This window comes from Mobula hypostoma, chromosome 5 (assembly GCF_963921235.1).
Source record: "Mobula hypostoma chromosome 5, sMobHyp1.1, whole genome shotgun sequence".
NCBI lineage: Eukaryota > Metazoa > Chordata > Chondrichthyes > Myliobatiformes > Myliobatidae > Mobula > Mobula hypostoma.
This window is the reverse complement of record NC_086101.1, coordinates 40707477-40725716: the sequence shown is the minus strand read 5'-3', so window position 1 is coordinate 40725716 and position 18240 is coordinate 40707477. Positions and strand designations below refer to the sequence as shown.

Genomic DNA, 18240 nt, shown 5'->3' with positions numbered 1-18240 from the left:
TACTGCTCAATTTGTTCAGTATACAATATCCAGTTATCTCTTGTGTAATTGAACACATCGGTCTTTCCATTGTAGGCAGTCATTTTGGCCTTTTTTTTGATTTATGATTGTTATCACACAGAACTCACTGTTTATGAATCCATGAATTTAGTCTGTTTTCTGCCTTTTTAAAATCTCAACCATTTAGTCCCTTCCCGAAGAATTACACGCTGTGCTGATTTTTTTTTAAAACTCAAACGTCACACTGCCCTTCAATAGGTAGGTGGTTGTCATTTAAAATACACACGTATGATGTGGTGGTGTGATGGTGTATGCCATTCACATACTTTTACATATAACCCTTGGAATGAATTATTTAAACAACAGGAACACTTAATCAAAGAAAATATTTACAATATTACTCAAACACTGCTGAAATATTAAATACACAACAAAAGGTACAATGTCTTTTTCAAAAGTTGAGCAGGTCAAATATGTAACTTTAAGGAATGTAAGAAGATTTACTGTGGATTGAAATAAAGTGCAAAAGAATTTTTTATTTTGTGAGTAGCCTTTGTTTATACCCCTCTGAATATATTGATTAAGGTTTAATAGGGAGAAAATGTGATGTGTTGCATATGCCAGAAAATTTCATGTATAGTTACATTCTTCTCTTCTCATCTTTAATCTTGGTTTATGATCTTTGCTTAGCTTTGATGAGAACTATAATCTGATACATCCTTACTTTGATTAGATTTAGTATTTAATTATGGCAAGTTTACCATTGTAATTGGTTATCATAGGCACACATCAAATTCCATGTGCTTATGTGTATTCTTTCAGCAACTTTCAATAATTTAACATGAATAAAATATTCCTAAACATATGCAAGGGAGGAATAAATTGCTATTTACATTTTAACAATAATTGTATGATTGTAGGTTAATAAGGAAGTGGGAAACAGAGTTGGACAGGCATTTGGATAAGGAAGCTTTTGAGAGATATGAGCCAAATGTGAATAGCTTGGCTGAGCATGGGCTAGTTGGGCTGAAGGGCCTATTTCTGTGCTAAAAGTGTATCTGACTCAATAATCAGACATAAACAAATATATTAGGGTTTTCTACTAAAGCAGGGGTCCATGGACTCCTTGCTTAATAATATTGGTCCATGGCATAAAAAAGGTTGGGAAACCCTGTACCAGAGGAATAGCTTTCCAGAATGGAAGCATTTTGCAAAATCTCGGGAGACCACAAATGCAGAGTTTTGGTGTCCATATAATTAAAAAAAATACCAAGGCACCTGTTAAGCTGCAGAACAGATTCTTTAGGATGGTACTAAAATGAAAGAGTCACGTGAAAGGAATTTGTTAAAGGGAAGTCGGAATGATAATACTTTAACGAAGAAACAAGAACAATGGTATAAAGTAAATGGGGCAGATCTAAGGGGTGTACAATACTAGAGTGATCTGGATGTCATCATCATCATTATGTACCAAATCATTATGATGTGGACGATCATGGTCTCATGACCATAATTGCTCTTTGCAAACTTTTCGACAGAAGTGCTTTGCTGGGCAGTGTCTTCACAAGATGGGTGACCCTAGCCATTATCAATACTCTTCAGAGGTTGTCTGCCTGGTGTCACTGGTCATATAGTCAGGAATTGTGATAAGCACCAGTTGTTTATACGACCATTCACCAACTGCTCCCACGGCTTCAAGTGACTTTAATCGCAGGGCTAAGCAGGTGCTCGACCTTGCCCAGGCATGACCTGCAGGCTAGTGGAGGGAAGGAGCACCTTACACCTCCTTTGGTAGAGATGCATCTCCACCCCGCCAGCCAAGGTCTGGTATAAATTCTTAAGTCCTTCAAAGTGAAGGGGCAAATTAAGAGAAAGTTCTGTAAAGCATGTAAGAACCTGGGTGACATAAATATGAACATAGAGTGCAAAAAAGACTAAAGTTATGGGTGGTTAAAATGAACTTAATTGTTAGAAATCTAAAATTAAAACAAAAATACTAAAAATACAGTCAGGCACGAAATGATTTTCAAAAGACTGAAGCATTAACTCTGTTTCTCTTTCCACAGATGTTGCCTGATCTGCGAGCTAAATCTATTTCTTTTGCAGTTCAGATTTCAAGCGTCTGCATTTTGTTTTAGTTTGTAACTCAGTGAAGCATTGTTAAAGCTGTGTAAAACACTGGGGAGACCACAAGTTAAAAATAGTATCTACTTTATAGGTCACCTAACTTTAGGGGAGTTGTGAAGGTCCAAGAGAGGGTTCATAAAAAATAACACCCCAGTCTGACCCCTGGTCTGAGGAGTTTCAGCTGAGAACTGGAATAGGCAATGGACAAATGTCAATGCACAAAGCAGTGTGAGGTGGCTTTCCAAAAGGCAGAGGAAATCTCTACTCACACGTTATGACCCACATTGCCCGGTGAAGCTTGCCTGTGACACCTTGCCTTATGGAATACAGTAGCTGCAGTCATGACAGCTGTTATAAGTGATGGAAGAGAATGCTGCACGGCGTTTGCTTCACATTCCCTTACTGCTTCAGAGAAAAGTTATGCAGAGATTGACAGAGAGGCTTTGAGTTTGGTTCAGGGTGTAAAACGTTTCTACCATGACTTCAACTACCTCGACTAGACCTCTTCCCACCCCGCCACATGCAAAAATGCCATTCTCTATTCCCAGTTCCTCCGTCTCTGCCGCATCCCTCCGACGATGAGGCTTTCCGTTCCAGGACATCTCAAATGTCCTCTACCGTCATCGATGATGCCCTGACCCGTATCTCCTCCATTTCCCGCACTTCGGCCCTCACCCCATCCTCCCGCAACCACAACAGGGACAGAGTTCCCCTTGTCCTTACCTACCACCCCACCAGCCTCCGGATCCAGCACATTATCCTCCGCAACTTCTGCCACCTTCAACAGGACCCCACCGCTAAGCACATCTTTCCCTCTCCACCCCTGCCAGCTTTCCACAGGGATAGGTCCCTCCGCGACTCCCTTATCCGCACATCCATCCCCACGGATCTCCCACCCGGCACTTTTCCCTGTAAGCGTAAATGCTACACCTGTCCCTACACTTCCTCGCCACCATTCAGGGCCCCAAACAGTTCTTCCAGGTGAGGCAACACTTCACTTGTGAGTCTGTTGGGGTCATCTATTGCATCCGGTGCTCACGGTGAGGCCTCCTCTACATCAGTGAAACCCGACGCAGATTGGGGGACCACTTCGTCGAGCACCTCCACTCCGTCCGCCACAACAGACAGGATCTCCCGGTAGCCATCCACTTCAACTCTGCTTCCCATTCCCATTCAGATATGTCCATACATGCCCTCCTCTACTGCCATGATGAGGCTAAGCTCAGGTTGGAGGAGCAACACCTCATATACCATCTAGGTAGTCTCCAGCCCCTTGGTATGAACATAGAATTCTCCAACTTCCGGTAATTCCCTCGCCCTCCCTTCCTCTATCCCTATTTCACTCTGCCCCCTCCCGCAGCTGCCTATCACCTCCCTCATGGTTCTTCCTCCTTCTTCTACTACCCATTGTTTTCCTGCCTATGACGTCCCTGCTTCCCCTCCCCCACCCCTTTGTCTTTCAAATTACTGGTCTTTCAACTGAACCTACAAGCATTCTTCGAATCCTTCCCCCTCCTTCTTTCTTCAGTCCTGACGAAGGGTTCCGGCCTGAAACGTCGACTCATCATTTCCACTGATTGTGCCTGACCTGCTGAGTTCCTCCAGCGTGCTGTGAGTGTTGCTTTGGTCCCAGCATCTGCAGATTATTTTCTGTCAACCATGACTTGCTTGGGAGATAATTTATCCCCATTACTGATCATCAACCAAAGATCAAAGTTCAAAATACATTTATTATCAACCTCGAGATTCAACTCTATTAAGGCAGCCACAAAAGTCAAGTCAAGTCAAGTCACTTTTTATTGTCACTTCTACCATAACTGCTAGCACAGTACACAGTCAAAATGAGACTACGTTTTTCAGGACCATGGTGCTACATGAAACAATACAAAAACTACACTGAACTACGTAAAACAACACAAAAACTACGCTAGACTACAGACCTACCCAGGACTGCATAAAGTGCACAAAACATGCAGGCATTACAACAAATAATAAGACAATAGGCTAGGCACAGTAGAGGGCAGTAGCTTAGTGTCTGTCCAGGCTCTGGGTATTGAGGAGTCTGATGGCTTGGGGGAAGAAACTGTTACATAGTCTGGTCGTGAGAGCCAGGATGCTTTGGTGCCTTTTTCCAGATGGCAGGAGGGAGAAGAGTTTGTATGAGGGGTGCCTGGGGTCCTTCATAATGCTGTTTGCTTTGCGGATGCAGTGTGTGGTGTAAATGTCTGTAATGGCGGGAAGAGATACCTCGATGATCTTCTCAGCTGACCTCTCTATCCATTGCAGGGTCTTACGATCCGAGATGGTGCAATTTCCAAACCAGGCAGTAATACAGCTGCTCAGGATGCTCTCAATACAACCTCTGTAGAATGTGGTGAGGATGGGGGGTGGGAGATAGACTTTTCTCAGCCTTCGCAGAAAGTAGAGATGCTGCTGGGCTTTCTTTACTATGGAGCTGGTGTTGAGGGACCAGGTGAGATTCTCCACCAGGTGAACACCAAGAAATTCAGTGCTCTTAACGATCTCTACAGAGGAGTCGTCGATGTTCAGCGGACAGTGGTCGCTCCGTGTCCTCCTGAAGTCAACAACCACCTCTTTTGTTTTGTTCACATTCAGAGACAGGTTGTTGGCTCTGCACCAGTCCGTTAGCCGCTGCACCTCCTCTCTGTATGCTGATTCATCGTTCTTGCTGATGAGACCCACCACGGTCGTGTCATCGGCAAACTTGATGGTGTGGTTCGAGCTGTGTGTTGCAGCACAGTCGTGGGTCAGCAGAGTGAACAGCAGTGGACTGAGCACACAGCCCTGGGGGGGGCCCCCGTGCTCAGTGTGATGGTATTGGAGATGCTGCTTCCGATCCGGACTGACTGAGGTCTCTCAGTCAGGAAGTCTAGGATCCAGTTGCAGAGGGAGGTGTTCAGACCTAGTAGGCTCAGTTTTCCAATCAGTTTCTGAGGAATGACTGTGTTGAATGCTGAACTGAAGTCTATGAACAGTATTCGAACGTATGTGTCTTTTTGTCCAGGTGGGTTAGGGTCAGGTGGAGGTTGGTGGCAACAGCATCATCTGTTGAACAGTTGAAAGAAAGAAATCCAGTTGAACCCATTCAAAAAGAAGCCCATCCAACTCCCAGTGTACAAAAGAAAACAAATCATGAACAAAAATGAGTTCACAGGCACAAAGACAGTCATCACTGCAGCCAGTCAAGCAGCCCGCTAGTTACAACCCCAGTTCAGTGCAGGAATAACTAAACCTTGCTGTAAAGCAAGCTGAACACTAGCCTATCACTCACCTCCGGACCCAACACCATGAAGTATTTAATCTAGTCTGGTACTTAAATTGACTAAATGTTGGCTCCTTCCTCACTTTCAAATGTGGGCCCTGCCCTCTCGATTCAGTTCATACCTAACCTTCTCAATCAGGCCCGGTGCTTAAGTTGGCCAGACATTGCCTCATTCCTCGGTCTCGGGCCTGGGCACCACCACCTCGACTCAGCCTCGTCTCAGAGCTACCACTTCAAATTGGCTCTAGCAATGGCCAAACATTAGCACATTCCTCACTCTTGGGCATGAATTCCACTGCCTCAATTTGGCCTGTATGTGCCATGCCACAACCGTTTTGTACCTTCAAGTCTTCAGTTCATGTTGCAAAAATGCTGGGATGTACAGGCGGTTGAAAAGCTCAGTTCCAGAAGGGAAGTTACAGGTGATTGATGGCAGTGATCATGGTCCAGAAGAAGTGTGATTAATAGGGTAGTTAGTAGTTTCTTTGCTGCCAGTAAGGCATCAATATGTCTCACCAGCACCATCTTAAACCAGAAGTTTAACCAGAAACACTAGCGTCCGTTCTTCATCCACAGAAGAATTTTCCACTAACAGCAGCAGCGCAATGGCAGAAATGAGCTCCGTTTCTTGGAGGACTCACTTACAGGATCAAAATTAAGAGTTTAAGGGACATAAGGAGACTGTGTGAAATGGGACTGAGTGTGGAATCAAAAAACAGGATTTAAGTTTAAGGTGAGAGGAGAAAGACTTAATAGGATCCTGAGGGGCAATCTTTTCACACAAAAGATGGTCTGTACATGCCAGATGAAATAATTGAAGCAGGTACATTAACAACATTTAATAGATGCCTGGACAGTCACAAGGACAGGAAAGGTTTAGAACAGGGATTGCCAACCTGCTTAATGGTACTGGCCCATGGCATAGAAACAGTCAGGAACCCTGGTCTGGAGGCATATGGGCCAAATGCTGGCAAATGTGACGAGCTGAGATGGACATCTTGGCCAAAAGGCCTGTTTTTGTACTGTATTACTCAATGATTCGTGACTCTGTGATAACAGAATGGGCTGTAAGGGATGAATTGTCTGTTTATTCTCCTGTTAAATATTTTCATGAGTATGTCTACATATCACAGGAAGAACATTTCCTAACGGATGCTGTGATGGAAACATAAATGTTGCTGATAATCAAAAAGTAAACATAGCCACTAATAAGCATGGATAAAATTTACTGCTGCAGCCTTTGATGATAGAATTGGAAAGTATCAGAGAAAATTACAGACCCTTAAACAGTAAAAATTTTAATCTCTCTCATACTACAGCATTCAAATAAACACTTACAAGCCTCCAGACACCTTAAATTAAAGGCTCTAACACTTATTACATCCAGTTTGCCTCAATGAATCACACAGTAAAATCTCTTCCCTGAGAACTGCACAGCAGATAAGAAATAGCTTCCAAGACAGATTAGGCCATTGTGGGTAAATCTTGCAGGCACTATCACTGACAGACATTTTTTTCAGATTTACCAGTTGAAATTACCTCAATTAGACTTTGTCTGTGAGTTATTATTCATTAAGGAGCAGCTGCAGAGTACAAAACTGTCTTTCAGTGCCCACGGAGAAACCAAAAACATTCAAAGTGACAAGGACAGTTTTAATCTACTTTGTATTGTAGTGTGGGGATCACATTGTCAAGCAAAGGGAAATGTGATGCTTTAAGCAATTCCAATTGCTTTTCTTTGGGATTTAATTTTCCCTTCTCTGTGCATTTGAGGAGAAGTGATGAGAGCTGATTCTAATTATCTTTGTCCCACATTTAACTTCATGGTTTTTTTTTCCAATGGTTTATTCACTCTCATTTTGCTTTTTCTTTTGTGGCACCTTTCTATGCACATTCCTTACAACCAGTTTCATCTCTTCTCTTTCACAGACTCTTTCTCTTTTTACTGATCCATTTGTGTGCAGTCCTTTTCTTCCCTTTATCCTACTTCTCATTCACTCTCTTGGTGTGACACAGTGGCTTAGCCAACATGGATTTTTCCCTGACACTGTGTGGATTTCTTGCTGGTGTAATACAGTGCAGAGTAGACTCATTCAAGCCACAATGCCCCAGTTATCTCCGACAAACCCAAATAAACCTAATCTAATGTAACAGGGCAACCGTCGAATCTTATTCATTATTGTTAAAAGTGTACTTAAGCATCCATCCGGGTAATGCTAGAATAGTTGTCTGTGCCTTTAAGTGGAGACGATGATGTCATTACACACGCGCAGGATAGTGGGAGACCATTTTTGTTTTCTGCAGAAGAAGTTGATGGGGCTTTGGGATTAAGTTCCTCCCAGAGATACTGGGCGTGGTGAGGAAAGGTGAGTATTAATTGACAATATCCATGTGAATTCATTTATGCTTGTTGGCAAATCGAGAATATCGGTAATTTGGCAAGTTTTACATGTGGATGCTTTAGATTTTCACGAGTGAAGGCATTGGCGCTGGATAGCGTGGCTTGTGCAAAGTTCATTACCAGCCAAGTAGGTCAGTCTTCCTGTAATCTAACTACCAGGCAATATCTTGTAAAAGTTGTGCCAGAGTGTACCTTTTGTCTAACTTTATTGTATCATGACTGATTGTGCATGTAACAGCGTAGAGTGAATGTTTAGTCTCTGTCTGGAAGTTAAGCACGTGCATACTAAATGGGAGTAGATATCTTAGATGAGATGTATTCACTTATATTTTTGCTGCTATGTATAAGGTACAGGGTTGGTGGGATCCTAATGTTGTTTGTATTGTGTTCCTTCAGAATTGCCACTACCATATTAGTTTTGTATTAGTTTTGTGCAGTTTGCTTTATGTACTTTTATACTGCATACGTAATTTGTCAATATACAAGGGTGTGGATTGAAAGTTAAACTGAGATTATAATGGCAGGAACTGGTTGTAAATTTGTTCATTTTGTTTTGAGACCCTCTTCTGGCACTGAAACATCTGAAACAGATGAAGGAATTAAAACCCGAATAAAGTATTTGTTGTCCTGAGTGTGTGCTTTTCCCCAGGCTACAAAACTAATTACGGGATAATTTACAATGACCAATTAACCTACCCAGTAGGCATCTGTGGAGGACATATGGAGACTCCTTACAAAATGGCACTGGAATTGAAATCCATTCTCCAGAACGACCCATGCTGTAATAATGTTGTGCTAACCACAATGCTACAATAGCACTCTGCTACTTCCTCCTACTCCAAAAGGCATGTAGGTCAGTCGGTCAATTGGCCACTGGCCACTACTATTGTGTAGTGGGTGGTTGAATCTGAAGGGAGTTCATCAGGATGTGGGGAGATTAAAACAGGATTAATGTAAATGAGTGCTTGGTAATCAATGTAGACTTGGTAGGCCAAACAACCCTTCCGCTATATGATTAGTTGCTGGTCCCATCCCCATCCCACTCCAATCTCCATGCTTTTGTTTTACTTTAGCACAGAAGATAGTGCCAGTGAACAATGCTCACAGGCAACACCCTCCACATAGTCCACAAAACTGTTTCTTAGAAATGCTTCGAAATGGGGTGGGAGCCCATGATTGACTTCATTTCTCAGCCATCTCACTGATTAAAGAGTCGAGGAAGACCACAAGTATCGAGGCGAGAGCAGAAAGTAAGCGACTGTTCAGTGCCATCTTCCTCTCTCTCTCTCTCTCTCCCTCTCCCTCTCCCTCTCCCTCTCCCTCTCCCTCTCCCTCTCCCTCTCCCCCTCCCCCTCCCCCTCCCCCTCCCCGCTGCATTTGAATGGTCTCTCTCTCCCTCGATGTTGTAGGAGGAAGTTACCAAATTTCTGGCTCTGCAGTTTGTGGACTGGACTGCATTTCCTGGTCACTCCTTTTGCTTGTTGTTATTTTGGGCGACTTTGAATCAGGGAGCCGGCAGACAATGAACACTGAACCGAACTGAATATGAACTCTTATGATTCTGTGTTTTCGCTCATTATTTCTCATTGCCATTTGTGCAAGTTGTTGTTTGCACATGGGGAGGTGTTGATTTTCTTGTTGGTGTTTGTGGGATTTGTTTTTTGCGTGGGGGGGTGTTGGTATCCTAGTTGCCATTCGTGTGATTTGTTTTTTGCATGTGTGGAGGTGTTGATATTTTTGTTGGCATTTGCAGGATTTGTTTGATGTTTTTGTTTGATCGGGTTCCATAGTTTTCTTTGTTTTGTGGCTGTCTGTGGAGAAGACAAATTTCAGGGTTGTACGAGGGGTGATTGATAAGTTTGTGGCCTAAGGTAGACGGAGTCAATTTTAGAAAACCTAGCACATTTATTTTTCAACATGAATTATACAGCTCTCGTTACATGCACATGCAGGTCAACTCTTTGAGTGGTTATGCAGAAAGTTTGAAGTTAATAACTCATCTCCTTCTACCTTAGGCCACAAACTTATCAAGCACCCCTGCTGTGGACACTTTCTGGAGGTCCAAGATCCGTATGCTCCACGACCGCTGGACAAAGTGTGTAAATGTAGGAGGGGACTATGTTGAAAAATAAATGTGCTAGGTTTTCTAAAATTGACTCCTTCTACCTTAGGCCACAAACTTATCAATCACCCCTGGTATACTGCATACATACTTTGATATTAAATGTACTTTAAATCCTTTGGACAGTACACTATTGGACAGGGCTTTGGGCCCTTGTTGTTGTGATAATCTTCGATTCTCTTTCTTACCCTAGACATTCAGTTTGTAGATTTAAAATGTGCCTGGCGGTTAACCATCATTTCTAGTTATGTAATTTTCAATACTAGTTAACATTAAGGGAAAGCGATGGGTTAATAAAAAACCTTGCAGGTCAGATCAAAACCAGAGAATGTGTAAGGTGGAAGAACAATTTCTTCCAAAAGAAATACTTCCAAAGTGTGTGAATCCGAGCAGAGATTCAGTTCTAGTATCCAATAATGCCAACCAACTGGCTATTCATTTTACTGTTTTACTTGGAATCTTGCCGTGTTGAAGAACACAGTCTCCTACGCACAACACTGCAAGTTGTAAAGATAAACATACGTTTACAGAGCATCTTTCACACTCATGTCTCTGTAGTTGAAAGTACTTTACTGTTAATGATCTGCATTGTTGCCACACTTCTGGAAACACAGTGGCTGATCTGTGCAGAGCAAGCTCCAACAAACAGCAAAAAAAAATAGATCAACTCAGCAGATCCGGATGTACAGTCTTCACCCAAAACGTTGACTGTCCATTTTCCTCCACTGGTGTTACCTGACCAGCTGTCTTCCTGCGGCACCTTGTGTAATGGTCAGGCAACAACTAGAAAAAGCAATTTAATGTTTCACTTTGAAGACCTTTTGTTAGAGTTGGAAATAGAAAAAAACACAAATTGGTTTTAAGCTGCAGGGCAGGAGAGGAGAATTTATAGAACACAAGAAATATCTCTTCTAGGGTGAGGCTAGGGTTTCCCTACCAGAAACCAACAAATGGCAATCAGGTAATTGTTTCTCCATGGGAATGTTTCAGGTGTGAATCAATAATGACCACAATACATGGGAATAAACCTCCTGCTTTGGCTGTCTTAAAGACCATAGAGTGGGCATTGGTTTAATGTTGCATACAAAGGCTCTGACAACGCAGGGTTCCATTTTTGACATTAATTCATCTTAAACGAGCATGACAAAGAGCCACAATGAATTCGGAAGCATTGATTCTAATGAAAAGAATAAACAGAGATTGTTTCTTGCCTGTCTTCCACTGAACAGAAAGTTTATTTGCTGGGGCCTGTCCGCCTCTAAAACCCCTCAGACTCTCAAGTCAACTTTTCATTGCAACTCTGCATACACGTACTTGTGCATATGGTAATAAGCTCAACCTTGATCTTGGCTTTGGAATTCCTTCTAGTAATTTCAGTGGAGTTAACTGGAGAAAGAAATGTAAGTATGATAAATACCATTGTTGACTGTCAGTGGGGCTTGCAATGATAAGCTGCTCCCACATTTAAAATTGTGCTGGACTCAGTTACATGACAGTTCGGCCATGAAACTTAAAGGAAATAAAACCAGCACAGGTAAATAGACTTGAGAATACAATTCAGCTAGGATCGAAATGAATGAGGACAAGCTTGAGAAGCTGATATGCTCCAGTAAATGAATTCTGTTCATTGGAATACAGGAAAGCAAATACGATTTCCCTTCCATTGTTCACTAGAGTTAACATGGTCTGATTATTTGTACTCTTTTGTAACTGCAATGCCCTGGTTAAAATTTCTACTGCTACACTGTGAGGTTTATTTTTAGCAGCTTTCTGTAAAAGCAGTGTGTCCTGCTGGTAAGAATTTTTTGACTTTGGCTAAAGATAAGGTGCCATGTTGTTCAACTTCAGGATTGTCTTGGGACGTGTTGAAACTTTCTGTTTGGTGGGATGGCATGGAACATTCTCGAGAGCTGGGCAGGAAGAGATTACCATAGAACAGTCATCTCGTTTGCAGTTTTTAATGGAGCGGGGCAAAAGGGAAGGTGCCACCACATTTCGTTTGAAGGAGAGAACCTGTTTGTGGCCCCTGCCCATCCCACCACATGAGCCATCTGTTGTTGGCCCCCAACCAACACATATTCCACTCTCCCCTCCTACCCCTCCTCACAGTCCCCCACCCTGCTCTCATGACTATACCCCTCCCCAACACGAAACCACCACGGTGAGCTTCACAGCTGAACAGGTGAGGAGACAGCTGAAACGGCTCAACCCAAGCAAGGCTGCAGGACCGGATGGTATCAGTACCAGGGTGCTCAAAGCCTGTGCCCCTCAGCTATGTGAAGTACTTCGCCATGTATTCAACCTGAGCCTGAGGCTCTGGAGGGTTCCTGTACTGTGGAAGACGTCCTGCCTCGTCCCTGTGCCGAAGACGCCGCGCCCCAGCGGCCTCAATGACTACAGGCCGGTGGCATTGACCTCCCACATCATGAAGACCCTGGAGAGACTTGTCCTGGAGCTGCTCCAGCCTATGGTCAGGCCACACTTAGAGCCCCTCCAGTTCGCCTACCAGCCCCGACTAGGAGTTGAGGATGCCATTGTCTACCTGCTGAACCGTGCCTACGCCCATCTGGACAAGCCAGCGAGCACTGTGAGGGTCACGTTTTTTGAGTTCTCCAGTGCGTTCAACACCATTCGCCCTGCTCTGCTGGGGGAGAAGCTGACAGCGATGCAGGTGGATGCTTCCCTGGTGTCATGGATTCTTGATTACCTGACTGGCAGACCACAGTATGTGTGCTTACAACACTGTGTGTCTGACAGAGTGATCAGCAGCACTGGGGCTCCACAGGGGACTGTCTTGTCTCCCTTTCTCTTCACCATTTACACCTCGGAGTTCAACTACTGCACAGAGTCTTGTCATCTTCAGAAGTTTTCTGATGACTCTGCCATAGTTGGATGTAGCAACAAGGGAGATGAGGCTGAGTACAGGGCTACGGTAGGAAACTTTGTCACATGGTGTGAGCAGAATTATTTGCAGCTTAATGTGAAAAAAGACTAAGGAGCTGGTGGTAGACCTGAGGAGAGCTAAGGTACCGGTGACCCCTGTTTCCATCCAGGGGGTCAGTGTGGACATGGTGGAGGATTACAAATACCTGGGGCTACGAATTGACAATAAACTGGACTGGTCAAAGAATACTAAGGCTGATAACAAGACGGGTCAGAGCCATCTCTATTTCCTGAAGAGAATGAAGTCCTTTAACATCTGCTGGACGATGCTGAGGATGTTCTACAAGTCTGTGGTGGCCAGTGCTATCATGTTTGCTGTTGTGTGCTGGGGCAGCAGGCTGAGGGTAGCAGACACCAACAGAATCAACAAACTCATCCGTAAGGCCAGTGATGTTGTGGGGATGGAACTGGACTCTCTGACGGTGGTATCTGAAAAGAGGATGCTGTCTAAGTTGCATGCCATCTTGGTCAATGTCTCCCATCCACTACATAATGTACTGGGTGGGCACAGGAGTACATTCAGCCAGAGACTCATTCCACAGAGATGCAGCACAGAGCGTCATAGGAAGTCATTCCTGCCTGTGGCCATCAAACTTTACAACTCCTCCCTTGGAGGGTCAGACACCCTGAGCCAATAGGCTGGTCCTGGACTTATTTCATAATTTACTGGCATAATTTACATATTACTATTTAACTATTTATGGTTCTATTACTATTTATTATTTATGGTGCAACTGTAACGAAAACCAATTTCCCCCGGGATCAGTGAAGTATGACTATGACTATGTTTTAAGAAATGCTTCATGCAGATAAATGGTCCAAAGAAGGGAGTGCCAGTACTCCTGAATTAGCCAGTTCATTTGAGATGTTCTTCGAGGGAAGTTCGAACTGCAACTGGTGTCCTCCATGCAGAATGAGAGTTCAGCGTGTGAGTAATCAAAGTGAAGTATTCTAACTACTTCAGAAGTTAGCTCCAAAGTTTATGTGCACATTGGACTGGTTTAACAGTAATGGGCCCTTTTCTTTTTCTTTTTCTTCCTGTTAACTGTTGATCAAGTTGAAGTTGGGTAAATATACTTTCTTTATAATTGTATGCTGGTGCACGATCTGTCATTACTTGGCGACCGATAATTGTGTATCAGTGGTATTCACACAGCATGTGCTACAATCAATGTTCCTTAATTGGAACATCCCAACCTTTTGATTTCGTTGAACCCCAAATCTAGACATATTTTGCTTATGAAAGGTCACCTTCTCACTGCTGAGTCCCATGGCTTTTAACAGGGTTACCTAATGGGCTAAGTTGGCATACAGGCCTAGGTGAAAGGGTTGCATTTGTGGGATGCTTGTCCTGGATTTTGGATGCTGTGTGAATGCTGTATAAGGATTTAGTAAGTGTTTTTTTTTGTGTATTTAAGCCAGTGTTTAAACTAGCATCTATGGAAAATAAGGTGTATTGTAATTAAGGTACTTTATTATGGATGCCATGGAGATTAAGGTTTGGTGTGATTCAAAAAGGTTTTCCACAAGTAATACTTGTGTTTTGAGCAGGGTAGTTATTTGAATTCCTGATGAACTGCTACTCGGAGTGCTGAATTCTGTAAAAGTATTGGGGAAAGTTATGCTGATTGAGCAGTGCTTTGATCTATCGGGTGGTAAGGATGTTGGGTTATTCCAGGCTACCAGTGATATGACTGAAGTTAAGCTGCCCAATAAAATAGTGGTAACCGGAGAGGCTGGGCCATAGCCAGTTCATATCTCTAGAAAAGGGAGGAATGCAGCTGAGGGTGAAGACTTTAAAGACAAATTGTTCTCATTTCTGCAAAGGGAGGGAAAGAAGTTGTCTGATGTAAGAAGTCTCATAAGTCCTTCAACTGTTGATTTAATTTCTGAGCTGGTTTTGGCTATTACATCACTGGTTGATAAATGCCAAAGTTACCTCCGGAGAGCTAAAGTTATCATGCGCTGAGTATGTTCTCTGGAGTTAAGCCCACAGCTGATGGAAAGAAAGAATATGAGGCCTGGACTGAGCAGATATCTCAGTTACTGGATGAATGGCAATGCATAGATAATATGGAAAACCAAAGATTAATAGAGAGTTTAAAGGGTCTGGAAGCTGATATAGTGAGGTTGCTAAAGGCAGAAAAGCTATTAGCCACATCAACTAGAAATGCAAGCTCTAGAAGATACTTTTGGCACTACGGAAAGTTCAGCTGATTTTATGAAGAAGTTTGGGTACACATTCCAGGAGAAAAGAGAAAAGCTGTCTGCCTGCCTTTTCAGGTAGGAGAAACTGCTGCACTGTTTGTGCTAAAAAAAAGGAACATTTGAGAGAAATCCCTTGAGAATGGAGAAAGTTGTGAAGCGTGCACTGTCACATGACACGATTGTTCTACGTATGCAAATGACACACAGGATGTGCCCTCCTCCATCTTTTACCAAGTTACTTAGAGAAGTTAGAGAGGAGGGAAATATGACTGAGAAGCGGAATTTTCTCCAAAAGCCGAGTAGTGCCTTCAGTGCTGCTGAAGTGACCCCTATTGCCACAGAGATAGAGCTTTTGAGGAATGAGGTGAAATACTTTCGAGCTGAGCTGACTGGATGGATGTTGGCTAATGTTTCAACTAAACGTGACACGTCCATTGGGATATCTGACCCACCTGTAAGATTTACAAAGCAAAGGAATGCTGCTGCAAAGGGTCTCTTGACTAGAGAGGTGAGCAGTATTTTCTGCTATAAATGTGGAGAAGATGGATTTTTCAAGCAATACTGTGAGGGACAAGAAAATTGTCGAAAAGTAAGTCATCGATTAATCATAAAGAGAAGATAAGAAGCAAAGCTATGGAGGGACCCAGTAAAGGAATGGGCTTGCATCTTGGAGAGGATACATTCCAATCAGTGTATCACGGGAAACACTAAACTCCAAAACACTGAAAGTTTAATGGGATCAATCTCTGCTGTATCCGTACGGATTGAAGGTGTTTATGCTAAAGCCATACTTGACACAGGTTCTCAAGTTACTTTGCGTTCTAGATCCTTTTACAATCAGTACTTGATGCTTTTACCATTGATGCAACTCAGTGCCTTGAGATTTGGGGGCTTGGTACTCATGAGAACCTGTACTCTGGTTACTTGTCTTTAAAACTGGAGTTTTTGGAAACAGATGTTGGAGTTAATGAGAATGTTGACACACCAGTGTAAGTCTGCCTGGATCCAACTGAAAAAGGTGAAGATTCTATTCTTGTGGGAAAAAGTACTCCCATTGTGAAAAGGCTCATGGGAGCATGCAGAAAGAGAAATGGAGAGAATTTCTTGATATCCTTTTCCATTCACCCAGTGTTCAGAGCTGCTTTTGAGAAGGTACAAGATCCTCATAAGCAGAATGATGAGCATAAATGAGGAACTGTGTGGTACATCCAGTCTAAGCCTATCATGTTATGTCCTGGAGAAGTAGCTAGAATGACAGAGGACACGCCTTTCCAAGACAGGTCTCAGCAGTTAGCACCAGCCGAAGTTGAAGAAGTTTGGCAGCGCTTGCTTAAACAGAAGGAAACTGAATTTAGTCAGAGGGCAGGGGGGCCTGAGCCACCAGGAGGTTCAAGTGATAGACAGGGGGAGGCCTCCTCTAGTGGACAGGGAAGGTCACAATGAGTGGATGAAGCTGAAGATGAGATTAGGAGGTCTCAGAGAGTCAGGAAACACCCAGAGAGGCTGGTATATGCTGCACCAGGGGTATAGAGTATTGCATCCATCCCAAATATTATTGCCATTTACAAATGGATTGGGGGTCCTGAAATCACAAAAATTGTTGAAATATTGTGATATTAATAACAGTTTAATAAATTCCAAAGTCATGAGGACATGACTTTATTTGATGGGGGGAGAATGTAATGCCCTGGTTAAGATTTCTACTACTACGCTGTTAGGTATTTTATTTTAGCAGATTTCTGTAAAAATAATGTGTCCTGCTGGTAAGACTGTTTTGGCTTTGGCTAAAGATAAGGTGCCATATTATCCAGCTTATATGTTGTGGCAGCCAATCAGGATTGTCTAGCGACATGTTGTAACTTTCTGCTCAGTGGGATGGCATGGAACATTCTCGAGAGCTAGGTGGGAAGAGATTTCTGAAGGATAGTAGTATGGTTTGGGGTTTTATGGTGGGAGAAGCGGAGATGGACACAAGGGAAGATTTTACTGAATGTCATTTAAAGGACAGACCGTTGTGAAAGAAGAGCCTCGTACAGACGAATAGTTCCAAGGAAGAGGAGCCAATGCTGCTGAGTTAGCCAGTTCATTTGAAATAGTCTTCAAGGGAAGTTTGAACCGTGGCTGGTGTCTTTCACGCAAAACAAGGATTCAGTGCATGAGTTAAAAAAAAACAAAGCATTCTGACTACTTCAGGAACGATCTCCAAACTTCGTGTTCACATTTAGATTAGATTATGAGGACATGCAGTCCTCTTTTATTGTTATTGGAATGTATACATTAAGAAATGATACAATCTTCCTCCAGAATGATATCACAGAAACACAAGACAAACCAAGACTGAAAAATTTACAAAAAACACATAATTATAACATATAGTTACAACAGTGCAAAGCAATACCGTAATTTGATAAAGAGCAGACCATGGGCACGGTAAAAAAAAGTCTCAAGGTCTCTCGAAAGTCCCATCATCTCACGCAGATGGTAGAAGGAAGAAAAACTCTCCCTGCCATGAACCTCCAGCGCCGCAAACTTGCTGATGCAGCACCCTGGAAGCACCAGACCACATCCGACTCTTGAGTCCGTCCGAAAACTTCGAGCCTCTGACCAGCCCTCCGATGCCGAGCACGGAACACCATCTCTGCCGAGCGCTTTGACCCCGGCCCCGGCAACAGGCAATAGGCAAAGCTGAGGATTTGGGGCCTTCCCTCCGGAGATTCTCGATTGCACAGTAGCAGCGGCAGTGAAGCAGGCATTTCAGAAGTTTCTCCAGATGTTCCTCCGTGCTTCTCACGTCTGTCTCCATCAAATCAGGATTGTGCACGGTACCTATTTAACAAATACCGATGTCATTTTGGAGCAGCAGCATGCGCTGCGTGGTGCCACCATCTTCTCCTCCCCTCTTCGATTTGGACTGTAAAGGATCCTTTTCTCTTTTTTTTCTTATCCTGTTAACTGCTGATAAAGTTGAAGATGGGTAAATATACTTTCTATGTAATTTTATGCTGGTGAATGACCTGTCATTTCCTGGTGACTGATAATTTTGTGTGAGCAGTAATTTCTCAGCCTTTGCTACAATCAAGGTTCCGTAAGTGGAACACCCCAACCTTCCGGTTTGGTTGAAACCCAAATCATATCAACTCTAGACATATTTTGCTA

General features: G+C 43.2%; 1 long non-coding RNA gene across 1 annotated transcript in view; it reads left to right on the top strand.

The window, feature by feature from the left end:
* The first annotated feature begins 7689 nt into the window (after nucleotides 1-7689).
* LOC134346192 (uncharacterized) overlaps nucleotides 7690-18240 on the top strand; it is a 210204-nt gene continuing 199653 nt past the window's right edge. The window contains exon 1 of the long non-coding RNA XR_010017854.1: nucleotides 7690-7776. This is a non-coding gene — a long non-coding RNA (uncharacterized LOC134346192). The remainder of the gene's footprint in view (nucleotides 7777-18240) is intronic.